The following is a 6,587-nucleotide window of genomic DNA, read 5'->3' on the forward strand; positions in this document are numbered from 1 at the left end:
ACGAATCATTGATTTGAACTGATTCTTTTTAAATCGAATCGTTTGGCAAACTCAGTTGCGATTTATGGAAGCCGGTTTAAATCATTAAATGTTATTGTAGGCTATATATTAAGTCTTATTGGCCGGATTTCACAGACCAGGGTTTAGATTAAGTCACGATTAGGCCATAGTTCAAATAGATAGGCTAATTTAAGTATTTTTTATAAACATGCCTTAGAAGAAAAACATCTAAGTGCATCTTAGACTAATCAAAGGCACTGACATATTTTAAGATATGTCAGTAGGCTACAAGATTTATTATTATTTATTTTTATTTTTTAGTTAAAAAAAGCCCAGACATGCATTTTAGTCTGGGACTAGACTTAAGCTTTGAATGAGAAAACGGGGAATTAGGAGTTAACATGTTATAATATTGTGAATCTAATAATAACAGAAAGCTTTTTTTGTATTTATGAGTACATCTCTTTATTATTATTATTATTATTATTATTATTATTTGTTATTATGAGTTAGCAATAATTCTCATGATGCCTTTTTGAAATTTAGAAATTGTCTCATAATAATAACCCTGGAGCTAATAGTAGTATTTGTATGTCATAAGTATTTTCAGCTTTATATGGGCTTCCATTTTCTAGGTGTTCTTCTTTACAAAATAACATTATGAAAATAAATATGTTAGTAAATTCATAATCCAAAATGTATGAGTGTATAGGGAAATTTCGGTGTAAAAAAAAAAATCCATGACATTGTTGATAATAAGCATTAACTGGCTCCATGTCTTCTTTTTAGAAACTTCTAGAAAGCAGCACCCAAGGAACTGAAGCCTAAACTTAGGCTATTGACAAATATTCAAAGTTCCTACATACTAAAACTTAACAAAACAAAACAGGTAAAATATGTTAGATGCATATTAATATCTTATTAGCCTATTATAAGACCCTAAGCCATTATGAGAATCGCTTATTCAGAGTTAAGATTGAATATCGTGACTCACAGAATCAAATCCTTCATGATTTTTTGAGGCTATTTTGAGTGAAGACTCAAAGGGAACAGGTGAATCAGCCATGCGATTCGATTCATTTGAACGAACCGTCAGAACGGTTCACTATTGAGTGAATCAGACTTTCAAACAACTGGTCTCTCGCGCTCTTAATCACTTGACGAAATACGTCTTGAAAGAATCGCGTCTGTATGCGGTGTTATGCGGCATATGTGCCGTGTAAGTGAAAAAGACACAGTCGTTCATATGTGGCTTCACTGCGCGTTATACACAATGACCGAGCAATATCGGCTTCATGTGATATCCAAATCACCTACCCACCCCCATCCTGCGAACACATATCCACTGATCATTTAAAGTGAGCTGTAATGAACAACTATCTATTTTTGTGACCACTCTTGCAGAGCTTTTCTAATGAAACCAACAAACACTGCATAAGTCAACCTGATAAGAAACAAAGGTAAAGGTTATTGATTAAACAATAGTAGTAAACCAGTGCAGAGGCAGCACAGTAGCTTAAACTACTGTAGGTTTTATCTTGAGCCGCCTGTTTTTGCACTTGATGGAATTGAATCACCCAGGAACATGAGTGAACACGAGATTACTGATATATCTTCACTAGAGCAGCAAACATTTTCTTTTTAAATTCTCCCAAGCCTTCAAACTTTTATCAGTAGCCTAGTCCTTGGAAAAAATATCAGATTGGTTTTGCTCATCACTGTGTAGTTTACAAAATTATCATTTGCAAAACTTGGTGGCCTGATATTTCACAATTAATTTCTTTAGTTCAGTAATATAGGAGAGCAAAGTAAAAGCAAGTGCCCAATAAATAAAGTGCTTGGTGTTTTTAGTATTTTAGTGCTTCCTTTAAAAAATATACAGTAGTGATATGGTGTACGGTGAGCTGACTACAACATCCTGATATTTGGTCCCAAAGCAAGTCATTATAATATATCCTATTAACAGGGATTTTTCCTGTAGAGGAGCAATGCAGTGCTGCTAACATCATGATGTGACTTATAGCCCAAAAATGGTGTCCCATCCTCTGAATTTTTGCTCTGCATTTTGCACATCCACATGCACACACAGCAGTGAGAACAAGAGGTGACAGAGAACAAGAGTTGTAACAGCGCTGTTGTTTTTGCATTGCAGTGATTATGATAAAACATGTCTGCGAGGGTCAGTTATGCAGAATATTTATAAAGATTGATGAGCACCAGCGTTCACCCACCCTCTGTTCCAGGCAGAGGCGTCTGTTGTGTAATAGGGAAGAAGATGAGAAGTAAAAATCGCCCACAAACAGAAGCTGGAACAAAATATTTCATTCAAGTCTTTGTCCTTAGCATTCTACTCTTATAATGCAATGCTGAGTAATGGGCAAGATTAAGATTTGTTGGGTTAAATTTACAACACTATCCGGGACTGTGCATGCTTACTGGCAATTACTGATCTGTTTAAGGTAATTTGCTAAAATGCATGTCTATAATCTATATATACTAATAGTAGCAGTGTTTGTATGTTGCTGTTTTAACTTAAATGTACCACTGGAGATGATGCTTATCAGGTCATAAAACCAATAATATCTGAGGCCATGAAGCAATCCTTTGATTTACAATAACACTGTGGTTGTATTAAAAAAAATATATTGTTTAATTTCACTTGTATATTTATTTAATTTAATTATTCATATATGTGACTGGAATAAACTACACAAACTTGACTTCATTAAGTGGAGAGCAGGCACATAAATTGCTGCAGCGAGCACTATAGCAGACATCAGTGGAAATTTCTCTAGTTTTTGGTTGGTTTTCTATTTCTAGTTAACTACACTCATGATGAAGCAGCAATTAAAGTGAATAAAGAGAATCTTGTGTAGTACAATATTTTATCAACTTACCTGGTTAAAAACCAAAAAACTTCTCAATGTGTGTGTGTGTGTATCGATTTTGTATGAATTTGTAAGTTGTGATTTGTACGAAAACATGATTTTTAAGAAAATTAAGCTTCCACTGCTGAGCTAACCATCATCATGAGTCAATTTTACAAATGAGATGATATGAATTAGCCACAAATTCACAAAAACATTAAATAGTTATGAATGTGAGAATGTGCTGTTTTGTCCCTTCTTTGTCAAAATTTTAGGATTAACGTTTGCATTATTATAGGAACGTCTCTGAACTGTTGAGCAAATTAGCTAAAGTCAGTATGTTTATTACATGTTATTATTATTATAACTTACCTGAATATTTTATTTTTTTAAAGTTGTGAATGTAACTATCGCATCTTGAGTTTTTTATTTATTTTTTTTAACCGCCAGCACACATGCAAGTACATAATATCATGCATTCATTACAAGTTCCTATGAGAGCTTTTTCTTTAGCCCACCACCTCCCCAGCACCACCTGCCTAGATCTGCGTGGGGAATCTACCTCTCTCTCTTCTTGCAGCAGCATGTCTGTATTTATGTTTTTTTGCAGAAGCAAGTCATAGTTGCACAGCTCCAGCAGCAGCAGCAGCATAGCAGATCTAGTCCACCAGTACCAAACATAGTACATCTCCATTTACATTAATAAAATGTTTTATAAACTATTTCCAAGAGTTGTCATGACGGAAATAGGATTATACGAATTAGCCACCAATTTGCCAAAACATAAAACAGTTATGAGAGTGAAAGTCGTGACATTTTGCCAAGTATGGTAACCCATACTCGGAATTGGTGCTCTGCATTTAACCCATCCAAGCGCACACACACAACAGTGAGAAGTGAACACACACCCGGAACAGTGGGCAGTTATAGATCCAGCATCCAGGGAGCAACTGAGGGTTCAGTGCCTTGCTCAAGAGCGCTGTTCATTCACCCACAACTCCTGCCAGCACCGAGACTCAAACCTGCGACCTTCAGGTTACAAATCCAACTCTCTAACCATTAGGCCACAGCTGCCCCAAAACTACCATGAACTACCATGAGAGTGTGTTGTTTCAGCCTTTGGATTTCCACAGTCAATACTGCAAAATTAAAATATTCATTATTGATCAATATTGGAAACAATCATTCTAAAACCTCGAGGTAGTCACTGATCCTTGGATTTTGATAAATATCAAACTTCACCAACTGAATCTATATTTAATTTAGGCAGAAATTCTGCCTCTATATTTGACACTCACCTTATTTTGATGTAGGCCACAGCTGTTGTGTATCTTGTGCATTGACCCTAGGCACTGATGTGATGCCACTAGTTGCTGCAGTAGCACTGATTGGATTTTTTTCCCTGCTTTACAGAACAAGTGCCCTGCTAATGCTGCCAACACACTGGTGCCAACCATCTGTCCTCTGAGAAACATAGAGGAGGAAGCTACAGCGATCTAAGAGCGGTGGGCAAATGAACACTAATGAAACACAATACTCGATCCATTCATCATGACATTCGGATGATATTATATCAACTCTTCGCATATGATCCTGTGACATCACATCACATCACTATCTGCCGTTTGATCCGAAGCTGAAGGTCAGTGGGAACATTTAACCAGGTTTTGTGGTTCCTACCTTACCTTAGTGGTTTTCAAAACACTGACCACAACAAAGGCATCATTAAACTCTGGCTTTAACAGGCTTTAATTAATAGGGTCATTCCATGTATCAGGTCAGTCAGCTGAACCGTTTGCAGTCACCACAGATGAGCTCATCCTGCGCTGCTCTGAAGAACACAGATTCTCATGACACACTATTGCTGGCACATAGAAAATTCAACTGCAATAGCTGCAATAAACAGTTTATGATACAGTAGATGTTATCACATGTTCTTCCCTTGGTTAATAATGTCTAAATAATGCACACAAGCTTGGCCATATCTAATTCCTGCAGTGAACTCAATATTTTACAGCTGTTATAATAAATATATTAAAACAGAAAATTGTTATTTAAAACTGTAATAACTTTTTTTAAATATTAATGTTTTTTACTGTATTTTTTATCAAATAAATGCAGCCTTGGTGAGCATAAAAGACTTCTTTCAGTAGACTCCAAAACAGTAATCGATAGATAGATATTATTTTTTTTTTTTTTAAGAGATTTTGTTTTATTATATTGCATTCACAAGACTTTCCCAGTGGAAAGCACCCCTGACATGGGAACCTTGGCTGCCATGGCAACATGCCACGAAATTAAATATTTACTGCAGTGGTTCTGGCCAGCCAGTGTATAAAATAGATTCCTTCAGCTGCTGTTTTAACAGACCAGGTGCACAATGACATTAACCCATTTGTTATGCTTACTGATTAATTAACAATGACAGGGCTACGAAAAGTCATCCAGTTTGCTCAAGTGATATTGCTGCTTGACTTTTTAATAGTCAAAAACATTCCTTAGTAAGTCACACAAGGTTAAAAATTGTCCAGACTTTGGCACATTATTAAGCCAATGAGAAAACGTCAGTCTTTAGCAATGTGGGTCATGTCCGGCACATTAACAACAGCAGTTTCTCATGTGACCAGGAGCTCTTGGTGTGTTTGTCATATCCCACTTAAGCCAGCAAATGTGTAACTTGTACTCAAGTTAAAAGTTAAGTAGCTAAATGTGATTGCACCACATGCTAGAGTACATCTGGCTAGTGTGACTACAGCTTCATCTCAGAAATGTCTTCTGCCAAGATAATTCTATTAGCAAAAAAATGCTGATTTCCATTCACATTACACAAGGTTGATGAGTTCATCTTTCTTTATTCAGTGAACCTGGTCAATATTTGTGGGTCCAGATTATGAATTACTGACTCCACTAAATTATAACTCTAGATTGGTGGGTTATTGTTATTTGTGTAAAGCAGTGGTATTTTAGGATTATACACTATTACAAAAATTTTGTAATATTTTGCTTAGATTTTTCAGTTGTTTTTTTCAGTTAGTTACAATTTTAGTCATTTTGTTATGCACTTTGTTATTTTGTAATATTTCAATAATTATATTTGTTTTAGAACTTTTTGAATGTTTATATTGTATATTTATATGTATGTATATGAATGTATATTTTATTTCAACTATTTAACATTAGTTCTCATTTTAGTCTGTATTTTAAGTTTTCTAACCTTAAACCTTAAACATTTAAAAACATGTTCAATACTTTAAATGAAATAAACTTAAACTGAAAAAAGAAATGTATTATTTTCCAGCAACAGTTCTTGTACTGAACTAGTACTGAAATAACTCAAATGAAATTAAATAAAATCTCTCTCTCTCTCTATATATTTATATATCTTTATATATAATACAACATTCTAAAACTTAAAAAGGAAAAATGAAATATAAAAATGAAAACTAACTCAAAATATGAATAAAAACTAATGGTATCTTGATACTAAAATAAAACTGGTTTTAGTTAACAGTAATAACATTGGTGAAAATTCCTTTGGTGTAACGTTTCATACCTGCAAAGTCATCTCTTGTTTTGCAGATAAAGGGTACTTTTTTTAATTTACATTTTTGAGCTAATGTGTCAGTGTGTAAAGGTGATGTTTAACATGGGTAAAACGCTGCATTCATGCCATGATTTTGAGATGAAAACTACGAGATCTACAAGGACATGAATGCTAAT

This window comes from Carassius auratus, chromosome 42 (genome assembly GCF_003368295.1).
Source record: "Carassius auratus strain Wakin chromosome 42, ASM336829v1, whole genome shotgun sequence".
Lineage (NCBI taxonomy): Eukaryota > Metazoa > Chordata > Actinopteri > Cypriniformes > Cyprinidae > Carassius > Carassius auratus.